The sequence below is a fragment of the Mustela lutreola genome, chromosome X (genome assembly GCF_030435805.1).
Source record: "Mustela lutreola isolate mMusLut2 chromosome X, mMusLut2.pri, whole genome shotgun sequence".
Lineage (NCBI taxonomy): Eukaryota > Metazoa > Chordata > Mammalia > Carnivora > Mustelidae > Mustela > Mustela lutreola.
The window spans coordinates 66,647,198-66,659,754 of record NC_081308.1 but is presented as its reverse complement, the minus strand read 5'-3'; positions in this window follow the sequence as shown (position 1 = coordinate 66,659,754).

Here is a 12,557-nt window from a genome sequence, read left to right as displayed (position 1 = left end):
CCTTCTGGTAAAATTTTTTTTTAACTTTTACCTTTTTCTTTTTTAACGTTTTTTAAGTAGTTTATCTAATATATATATTTTTTCCTTTTTATATTTTTTTAATTTGTTTTCTTTTTTAAAAATTCTTTTCTTTTTTCTTTTTTTTTTTCTTTCTTCCTTTTTGAACCTGTTTTTATCCCCTTTCTCCCACCTCACGATTTGGGATCTCTTCTAATTTGGTTAAAGCATATTTTCCTGGGGCTGTTGCCACCCTTTTAGTATTTTCATTGCTCCTTCATATACTCTTATCTGGACAAAATGACAAGACGGAAAAATTCAACACAAAAAAAAAAAGAACCAGAGGCAGTACCAAAGGCTAGGGACCTAATCAATACAGACATTGGTAATATGTCAGATCTAGAGTTCAGAATGACAATTCTCAAGGTTCTAGCTGGGCTCGAAAAAGGCATGGAAGATATTAGAGAAACCCTCTCGAGAGATATAAAAGACCTTTCTGGAGAAATAAAAGAACTAAAATCTAACCAAGTTGAAATAAAAAATGCTATTAATGAGGTGCAATCAAAAATGGAGGCTCTCACTGCTAGGATAAATGAGGCAGAAGAAAGAATTAGTGATATAGAAGATCAAATGACAGAGAATAAGGAAGCTGAGCAAAAGAGGGACAAACAGCTACTGGACCACGAGGGGAGAATTCGAGAGATAAGTGACACCATAAGACAAAACAACATTCGAATAATTGGGATTCCAGAAGAAGAAGAAGGAGAGAGGGGAGCAGAAGGTATACTGGAGAGAATTATTGGGGAGAATTTCCCCAATATGGCAAAGGGAATGAGTATCAAAATTCAGGAGGTTCAGAGAACGCCCCTCAAAATCAATAAGAATAGGCCCACACCCCGTCACCTAATAGTAAAATTTACAAGTCTCAGTGACAAAGAGAAAATCCTGAAAGCAGCCCGGGAAAAGAAGTCTGTAACATACAATGGTAAAAATATTAGATTGGCAGCTGACTTATCCACAGAGACCTGGCAGGCCAGAAAGAGCTGGCATGATATTTTCAGAGCACTAAATGAGAAAAACATGCAGCCAAGAATACTATATCCAGCTAGGCTATCATTGAAAATAGAAGGAGAGATTAAAAGCTTCCAGGACAAACAAAAACTGAAAGAATTTGCAAACACCAAACCAGCTCTACAGGAAATCTTGAAAGGGGTCCTCTAAGCAAAGAGAGAGCCTACAAGTGGTAGATCAGAAAGGAACAGAGACCATATACAGTAACAGTCACCTTACAGGCAATACAATGGCAGTAAATTCATATCTCTCAATAGTTACCCTGAATGTTAATGGGCTCAATGCCCCTGTCAGAAGACACAGGGTATCAGAATAGATAAAAAAACAAAACCCATCTCTATGTTGCCTCTAAGAAACTCATTTTAAGCCAGAAGACACCTCTAAATTTAAAGTGAGGGGGTGGAAAAGAATTTACCATGCTAATGGACATCAGAAGAAAGCAGGAGTGGCAATCCTTATATCAGATCAATTCGATTTTAAGCCAAAGACTATAATAAGAGATGAGGAAGGACACTATATCATACTCAAAGGGTCTGTCCAACAAGAAGATTTAACAATTTTAAATATCTATGCCCCCAACGTGGGAGCAGCCAACTATATAAACCAATTAATAACAAAATCAAAGAAAAACATCAACAATAATACAATAATAGTAGGGGACTTTAACACTCCCCTCACTGAAATGGACAGATCATCCAAGCAAAAGATCAGCAAGGAAATAAAGGCCTTAAACAACACACTGGACCAGATGGACATCACAGATATATTCAGAACATTTCATCCCAAAGCAACAGAATACACATTCTTCTCTAGTGCACATGGAACATTCTCCAGAATAGATGGCATCCTTGGTCCTAAATCAGGACTCAACCGGTATCAAAAGATTGGGATCATTCCCTGCATATTTTCAGATCACAATGCTCTAAAGCTAGAACTCAACCACAAAAGGAAGTTTGAAAAGAACCCAAATACATGGAGACTAAACAGATCCTTCTAAAGAATGAATGGGTCAATTAAATGGGAAATTAAAGAGGAATTAAAAAAAATCATGGAAACAAATGATAATGGAAATACAATGATTCAAAATCTGTGGGACGCAACAAAGGCAGCCCTGAGAGGAAAATATATAGCGGTACAAGCCTTTCTCAAGAAACAAGAAAGGTCTCAGGTACACAACCTAACACTACACCTAAAGGAGCTGGAGAAAGAACAAGAAAGAAACCCTAAGCCCAGCAGGAGAAGAGAAATCATAAAGATCAGAGCAGAAATCAATGAAATAGAAACCAAAAAAACAATAGAACAAATCTACGAAACTAGAAGCTGGTCCTTTGAAAGAATGAATAACATTGATAAACCCCTGCCCCGACTTATCAAAAAGAAAAGAGAAAGGACCCAAATAAATAAAATCATGAATGAAAGAGGAGAGATCACAACTAACCCCAAAGAAATACAAACTATTATAAGAACATACTATGAGCAACTCTACGGCAATAAATTTAACAATCTGGAAGAAATGGATGCATTCCTAGAAACATATAAACTACCACAACTGAACCAGGAAGAAATAGAAAGCCTGAACAGACCCATAACCATTAAGGAGATTGAAACAGTCATTAAAAATCTCCAAACAAACAAAAGCCCAGGGCCAGATGGCTTCCCGGGGGGAATTCTACCAAACATTTAAAGAAGAACTAATTCCTATTCTCCTGAAACGGTTCCAAAAAATAGAAATGGAAGGAAAACTTCCAAACTCATTTTATGAGGCGAGCATCACCTTGATCCCAAAACCAGACAAGGATCCCATCAAGAAAGAGAGCTATAGACCAATATCCTTGATGAACACAGATGCGAAAATACTCACTAAAATACTAGCCAATAGGATTCAACAGTACATTAAAAGGATTATTCACCACGACCAAGTGGGATTTATTCCAGAGCTGCAAGTTTGGTTCAACATCCGCAAATCAGTCAATGTGATACAACACATCAATAAAAGAAAGAACAAGAACCATATGATACTCTCAATAGATGCTGAAAAAGCATTTGACAAAGTACAGCATCCCTTCCTGATCAAAACTCTTCAAAGTGTAGGGAGAGAGGGCACATACCTCAATATCATCAAAGCCATCTATGAAAAACCCACCGCAAATATCATTCTGAATGGAGAAAAACTGAAAGCTTTTCCGCTAAGGTCAGGAACACGGCAGGGATGTCCATTATCACCAATGCTATTCAACATAGTACTAGAGGTCCTAGCGTCAGCAATCAGACAACAAAAGGAAATTAAAGGCATCCAAATCGGCAAAGAAGAAGTCAAATTATCACTCTTCGCAGATGATATGATACTATATGTGGAAAACCCAAAAGACTCCACTCCAAAACTGCTAGAACTTGTGCAGGAATTCAGTAAAGTGTCAGGATATAAAATCAATGCACAGAAATCAGTTGCATTTCTCTACACCAACAGCAAGACAGAAGAAAGAGAAATTAAGGAGTCAATCCCATTTACAATTGCACCCAAAACCATAAGATACCTAGGAATAAACCTAACCAAAGAGGCACAGAATCTATACTCAGAAAACTATAATGTACTCATGAAAGAAACTGAGGAAGACACAAAGAAATGGAAAAATGTTACATGCTCCTGGATTGGAAGAATAAATATTGTGAAAATGTCTATGCTACCTAAAGCAATCTACACATTTAATGCAATTCCTATCAAAGTACCATCCATCTTTTTCAAAGAAATGGAACAAATAATTCTAAAATTTATATGGAACCAGAAAAGACCTCGAATAGCCAAAGGGATATTGAAAAAGAAAGCCAAAGTTGGTGGCATCACAATTCCGGACTTCAAGCACTATTACAAAGCTGTCGTCATCAAGACAGTATGGTACTGGCACAAAAACAGACACATAGATCAGTGGAACAGAATAGAGAGCCCAGAAATAGACCCTCAACTCTACAGTCAACTAATCTTCGACAAAGCAGGAAAGAATGTCCAATGGAAAAAAGACAGCCTCTTCAATAAATGGTGCTGGGAAAACTGGACAGCCACATGCAGAAAAATGAAATTGGGCCATTTCCTTACACCACACACAAAAATAGACTCAAAATGGATGAAGGACCTCAATGTGTGAAAGGAATCCATCAAAATCCTTGAGGAGAACACAGGCAGCAACCTCTTCGACCTCAGCCGCAGCAACATCTTCCTAGGAATAATGCCAGAGGCAACGGAAGCAAGGGCAAAAATGAACTATTGGGATTTCATCAAGATCAAAAGCTTTTGCACATTAAAGGAAACAGTTAACAAAATCAAAAGACAACTGACAGAATGGGAGAAGATATTTGCAAACGACATATCAGATAAAGGACTAGTGTCCAGAATCTATAAAGAACTTAGCAAACTCAACACCCAAAGAACAAATAATCCAATCAAGAAATGGGCAGAAATTAATGAAGCTCTTGCAGAAAATCCAGGACTTGTCAACAAATCTTGTTATGAAGATGGTTGGCTGATCAAGATAGCACTCAGTAATCCCTCAGAACTGGATGAATTAATGAGTGAAGAAGCATATGAGAAATACATAAAATCTATTGAGGAGTGAAAATGGAACCCCTAAATAAACTAGTATGAAACAAAAAAAAAAAAAAAAAAAAAAAAAAAAAAAGAAATGGGCAGAGGACATGAACAGACATTTCTGCAAAGAAGACATCCAGATGGCCAACAGACACGTGAAAAAGTGCTCCATATCACTCGGCATCAGGGAAATACAAATCAAAACCACAATGAGATATCACCTCACACCAGTCAGAATGGCTAAAATCAACAAGTCAGGAAATGACAGATGCTGGCGAGGATGCGGAGAAAGGGGAACCCTCCTACACTGTTGGTGGGAATGCAAGCTGGTGCAGCCACTCTGGAAAACAGTATGGGGGTTCTTCAAAATGTTGAAAATAGAACTGCCCTATGTCCCAGCAATTGCACTATTGGGTATTTACCCTAAAGATACAAACGTAGTGATCCAAAGGGGTACGTGCACCCGAATGTTTATAGCAGCAATGTCCACAATAGCCAAACTATGGAAAGAACCTAGATGTCCATCAACAGATGAATGGATCAAGAAGAGTTGGTATATATACACAATGGAATACTATTCAGCCATCAAAAGAAATGAAATCTTGCCATTTGCGACAACATGGATGGAACTAGAGCGTATCATGCTTAGTGAAATAAGTCAAGCGGAGAAAGACAACTATCATATGATCTCCCTGATATGAGGAAGTGGTGATGCAACATGGGGGCTTAAGTGGGTAGGAGAAGAATAAATGAAAGAAGATGGGATTGGGAGGGAGACAAACCATAAGTGACTCTTAATCTCACAAAACAAACTGAGGGTTGCTGGGGGGAGGGGGTTTGGGAGAAGGGGTTGGGATTATGGACATTGGGGAGGCTATGTGCTTTGGTGAGTGCTGTGAAGTGTGTAAACCTGGTGATTCACAGACCTGTACCCCTGGGGACTAAAAATATATGTTTATAAAAAATAAAATATTAAAAAAAAAGAAATTGGGAAATATTTATCTTAAAGCAGCATAAAAATATACTATATCCAAATCATGGCAAAAATTTGTATATAATGATGTTATGTTGATTATGATCTCATAATTTTGACATATTATGTTTAAAACAGGACTATGTAAGATTAAATATAATAAAATATTTTACTTACCATTTAAAAAAAAAGAAAGCTCAGAAATAAATACAATATATATGGTCAACTTATTTGTGACAAAGGAGGCAAAAATATACAATGAGGAGAGCACAGTTTCTTCAATAAATTGTGCTGGAATAATTGGACCGCCACATGCAAAAAATGAAAGTAGACGACTATCATATACCACACCAAAAATTTATTCAGAATAAAGTCTTTAATATATGGTAAGAAGCCATAAAACTCCAAGAAGAAAACAGGCTGTAAACTCCTTGACATTGCTCTTGGTGATATTTCTGTAGATCTGATTCCAAAGGCAATGGCAATAAAAGTGAAAATAAACAAGTGGGACATCAAAGTAAAATGTTTCTGCATAGTGGAGGACACCATCAACAAGAAAAAAGTCAAGCTACTGAATGGGAGAAGACAAATATGTAAATTACATATCCAATAAGGGATAATGTCTAAAATATTTAAAGAACCTATATATCTCAATAACAAAAAAATATGAATTAAATATGGGCAGATGATCTGAATAGACCCTTTACAGAGAAGATATACAGATGGCCAACAGGCACATCAAAAGATATTCGTTATTCATAATAAGGGAAATCCACATTAAAACCACAAAAAAATATCATCTCACACCCCTCAGAGTGGCTATCATTAGAAAAATAACAAAAAATATGATGTGTTGGCAAGGATGTGGTGAAAAGAGAGCACTCATGCACTGTTAGAAAGTAAATTGGTGTAGCCACTAAGGAAAACAGTATGGAGGCTCCCCAAAATATTAATATTGGAACTAGTATATGATCCAGTAATTTCATTTCTTAGAATTTATCTGAAGAAAATGAAAACGAATTTAAAAATAAGTATGGGTGGACTTTGAGGGTATTTGAGGACTTCATTAAGTAAAATAAGTCAGACAGATAAATACAAGTATTATATGATTTCCTTATATATGGAATCTAAACAGCAAAACAAATTTTGTACAAAACAAAGCAAAACTCATAGATACAGAGAATAGTTTGGTTGCCAAAAGGAATGGGGTTGGGGGGTGCTGGATGAAATGGGTGATGGGGATCATAGGTACAAACTTAATAGTTATAAAATAAGTCAGCCCTAGGGAAGTAATGTAAAAAGTATTATGCCTCCATCAGAATGGATGAATACCCAACTTTTGTAGCAACATGGATGGGACTGGAAGAGATTATGCTGAGTGAAATAAGTCAAGCAGAGAGAGTCAATTATCATATGGTTTCACTTATTTGTGGAGCATAACAAATATCATGGAGGACAAGGGGTGTTAGAGAGGAGAAGGGAGTTGGGGTAAATTGGAAGTGGAGGTGAATCATGAGAGACTATGGACTCTGAAAAACAATCTGAGGGGTTTGATGTGGCGGGGGGTGGGAAGTTGGGGTACCAGTTGGTGGGTATTATAGAGGGCACAGATTGCATGGAGCACTGGGTGTGGTGAAAAAATAATGAATACTGTTTTTCTGAAAATAAATAAATTGAAAAATTAAAACAAAAACAAAAACAAAAACAAAAAAAACAATGAATTTTGGAACACTGAAAAAATTAAATTAAATAAAGAATACTAATCTGAGAGGTTTTTTTCATTCAACACTTAAAATATGTATTCTTGCTTGCATGCTTTCTGAGAAGTCTGTAATTCTTAATTTTCTTCCTCTCTAGGAAATACGGCTCCACTCCTGACTATAAGTTTGGTTATTGTAGATAATGTTGCTATGAACAATGGGTTGCAAGTATCCTTTTGAATTAGTATTTTTGTATTCTTTGGGTAAATATCTAGTAGTGTAATTGCTGGATCATAGGGTATTTCTATTTTTAACTTTTTTGAGGAACCTCCACAATGTTTTTCAGAGTGGCTGCACCAGTTTGCATTCCCACCAACAGAGCAAGAGGGTTCCCTTTTCTCCACATCCTTGCCAACACCTGTTATTTCTTGTGTTGTTGTTTTTAGCCATTCTGACAGGGTGAGACTCAGACATAAAAAGAATGAAATCTTGCCATTTGCAAAGATTTGGATAAAGCCAGAAAGTATTATGCTAAGCAGAATAAGTCAGTCAGAGAAAGACAAATACCATATGATTTCAGTCATATGTGGAATTTAAGAAACAAAACAAATGAGCGAAAGGGGAAAAAAAGAGCAAGAGAGGTAAACCAAGAAACAGAGTCAAGTATAAAGAACAAACTGATGGTTACCAGGGAGCAGATGGATAGGAGGATGGGTTAAATAGGTGATGCGGATTAAGGAGTGCACTTGTTGTGATGAGCACCAAATGTTTTAGGGAAGTGATGAATCACTACACTGTACATCTGAAACTAATATTATAATGTATGTTAGCTAAATGGAATTTAAATAAAAACTTAAAAACAGATTTTCTCCTTGCTGGTTATTTTTTAGTAGTGTGAATATAATATGTCTAAGTGTGCATATTTGTTTCTATTCTCTTTTATATTTTTCTTGCTTGATGATCTCTGAACATTTTGAGTCTTTGGTGTTTGTTAGTAATTTCAGAAAATTCACAGCTATTAATTCTTCAAATATTTCTTCTGTCTTGTTTTCTCTTTTCTACTTATGGGATGCCACTGACATGTGTATTACACCATTGTTATTATTCCATAGTGCTTGAATCTTCTGTACTATTTTCCTATTCTTTTTCCTCAGTAATTTCAGTCTGGGTAATTTCTATTTGCTCATCTTCAAGATTAGTGATTATTTCCTCAACTGTAATGAGCATACTGATGAGCTATCAAAGATGATCTAATTTCTGATTTCTGTTTTTCATTTCTAGCATATCTATTTTATTCCTTCTTACAGTTTCTGTTTTCTTTTTTATTTACTTGAGAGAGAGAGTAAGTGACAGAGAGAGCATGAGCAGGAAAGAGGGGCAGAGGGAGAGGGAGAAACAGATGCCCCACTGAGCAGGGAGCCCGAGATAGAGCTTGATCCCAGGACCCCGGGATCATGACCTGAGTTGAAGGCAGATACTTAACTGACTGAGCCACCCATGTGTTCCAATTTCTGTTTTCTGTTCAAGTATTTACATAATTTTTCATGCTTTCTCCTTTTTCATTAGAGCTTTTAATACAGGGTTTCCAAGGTATCCCAACCTCAGCATAATAAACATTTCCAGCCAGATAATTCTATAGTAAGGTGCTGTTCTGTGTATTGTAGGATGCTTAATATCCATGGTCTCTACTCACTAGATGCCATAGCACATCTTATGATAATGATAAATACCTCCAGACTTTTCCAAATGTTCCCTGTGGGCAAAATTTCCCTCCTTCTTTGATAACCAGTGCTTCAACATATTAATCATAGTTGTTTTAAATTCCCTTTCTGATATTTTTAACAACCATCTCATATCTCAGTCTGCTTTGGATAATTTCTTTGCCACTTCAAACTGTTTTTTTCATGTTTTTTTGTCATGCTACATAGATTTTTTGTTTGTTTAAAGATGAACAGGATGGCGCCTGTGAGGGAGAAAAACTACAAGAGACTCTTAATCTCAGGAAACAAACTGAGGGTTGCTTGGGGTTGGGGGAGGGAGTGATAGGTGGCTGGGGGATGGATATTGGGGAGGATATGTGCTATGGTGAGTGCTGTGAATTGTGTAAGACTGATGAATCACAGACCTGTACCCCTGAAGCAAATAATACATTATATGTTAATAAAAAAATCTTTAAAAATATATATCTAGAAATCTATAATATCATTGATAATAAACACCATTTATTGAAAAAATGAAGATGAACATGTATAGAGTGGTAGATACTGAGATACTTTTTTATACTTCAGGATTAGCATGTTTTTCCTTCTGCTGGGCCTTTAGTGTGGATTCTTATGTTGCTCTAGTCAGGAGTTGGACTAGGTTTGAAATTTGCTTAGTCCCTATTGTTGCTATGGTTACAAGAGTTGGAATTTGTTGCTATGGTTATCTGAGTTGGATTCTGTTGTTGCTATGGGCACAAGAGATTTCAAAAATCCTCTAGTGAGACCTTGTTTTTGTCTCTCCTCTTGAATTTGGATCTTTCTTTTGTTTTGCTCCCTGTAGTCAGTCTCTTGAAATCCTTCCAGTTGTACTCCACTATAATATTTACTCGAGGTTCATTATTCTGGTAAGGTGGAAGTTGGTGAAGGGGACATTCTCTGATACTCTTTTTAAGCTTCAGTGTTAGGCAAATATTTTTAACCTGAGTTTTGAGACTTGCTCTTTACAAATATTCCTATAATTTCTCCAAATGCAGAAGATTCTAGGAAGGTAAATATGGCCTCAGTTTTTGTGGGGGACTGCATTTCTCTCACTCAGCTGCAGTGGGTTTCTTTTAGTGCACTACCTTGAAGATGAAATCTTTTGTTCTGTAGTGCAGATGGAGTGGGGGAGGATGTTGGACTATGTTGATTTTAACAGTTGCTATTGTTGTTCTTTTCCTCTGGCCAGAAACATGGGGGAGCTTTCTCAGGTTCCTCTTCAGTCTTACCTCTGGGTTTTCTGGAAGGGGAAGAAGGCCTGCAAATAGGTGAGAACACACTTCTGCTACGGCCCTTATCCTAATCCATGTTAATTTATGCTCACATGCTAATCCATAGTTGCCCTTTAGCAGTTCACTAAATAATTCCACTTTAATCTTGAAGGTTATATGGCATTTTAAAACATTTATTCTGGGTATACAGTGATCCAGTCCTGTTTTTTCAGATTTCAGATCAATTATCTGCCCTTCGACTTCATTTATCCAATAGGTTAAGAAGAGTTGTTAATTTACATTTGTTTAGCATTTTTCTTGCTCTGTGGGTCAACATAATGTTCTTTCCACATTTCTATATCCTCCAGGTGATATCAGAGACTATTGTTAATAAACTTTAAAATTAAAATTTAGTTATTTTTATTTAAATAATAAAAATTACCTTATATGTTTACCCATGCACTTATCATTTTGGAGGATCCCTATTCCATTGTGTAGATCCATATTTCCACCTGGCATCATTTTCCTTATGTCTCAATGACTTCATTTAACATTTTTGTACTGTGGATCCACTGTTGATGTATTTCTGAAAAAGTTTTCATTTTACTTAACATTTTTTCCCTCAGCTGTATCTTTTATTGCCATGATTCATTCATTCCATAACTGGAAGCCTGTATCTCCCACTACTACTTTTTACTTTATTTTTAAAATTAACATATAATGTATTATTTTTCCCAGGGGTACAGTTCTGTGAATCATCAGTCTTACACAATTCACAGCACTCACCATAACACATACCCTCTCCAATGTCCATCACACAGCCACCCTATTCCTTCCCCCCACCTTCAGCAACCCTCAGTTTGTTTCCTGAGATTAAGAGTCTCTTATGGTTTGTCTCCCTCCCTGGTCCCATTTTGTCTCATTTGTCCCTCCCTTTCCTCCCAAACCCCCAGCCTTGCATCTCAAATTCCTCATATCACAGAGATCATATGAAAATTGTCTTTCTCTTATTGACTTATTGCTTAGCGTAATACCCTCCAGTTCCATCCACTTCACTGCAAATGGTAAGATTTCAAGTTTTTTGTTGGCAGCATAGTATTTCATTGTGTGTGTGTGTATATATATATACACATACACACATACACACCCCACATCTTCTTTATCCATTCATCTGTTGATGGACATCGGGGCTCTTTCTGTAGTTTGGCTATTGTGAGCATTTCTGCTATAAACATTCAGGTGCATATGCCCCTTTGGATCATTACATTTCTATCTTTAGGATAAATACTCAGTAGTGTGATTGCTGCGTCATAGTGTAGCTCTATTTTCAACTATTTGAAGAACCTCCATACTGTTTTTCAGAGTGGCTGCACCAGCTTGCATTCCAACCAACAATGTAGGAGGGTTCCCCTTTCTGCACATTCTCACCAATACCTGATTTTCCTGACTTGTTAATTTTAGCCATTCTGACTGGTGTGAGGTGGCATCTTATTGTGGCTTTGATTAGTATTTCCCTGATGCTGAGTTATGTTGAGCACTTTTTCATGGGTCTCTTGGCCATTTAGATGTCTTTGCAGAAATGTCTGTTTGTATCTTCTGCCCATTTCTTGATTGGATTATTTGTTCTTTGGGTGTTGAGTTTTGTAAGTTCTTTATAGATTTTGGATACTAGCCCTTGCTCTGATATGTCATTTGCAAATATATTCTCCCATTCTGTCAGTCTTTTGATTTTGTTGACTGTTTCCTTTGCTGTGAAAAAGTTTTCATCCTGATGAAGTCCCAAGAGTTCCTTTTCACCCTTGCTTCCCTTGCCTTTTGTGATGTGTCTAGGAAGAAGTTGCTGTGGCTGAGGTCGAAAAGGTTGCTGCCTGTGTTCTCCTCAAGAATTTTGATGGATTCCTGTGTCACATTGAGGTCTTTCATCCATTTTGAGTCTATTTTTGTGTGTGGTATAAGGAAGTGGTCCACTTTCATTCTTCTGCATGTGGCTGTCCAATTTTCCCAACACCATTTGTTGAAGACCGTGTCTTTTTTCCTTAGACGTTCATTCCTGCTTTGTTGAAGATTAGTTGGCCATAGAGTTGAAGGTCCATTTCTGGGCTCTCTATTCTGTTCCAATGCCTATGTGTCTGTTTTTGTACCAGTAGCATACTGTCTTGATGATGACAGGTTTGTAATAGAGCTTGGAGTCTGGAATTGGGATGCTGCCAACTTTGGTTTTCTTTTTCAACATTTCTCTGGCTATTCGGGGTCTTTTCTGGTGCCATGTGAATTTTAGGATTA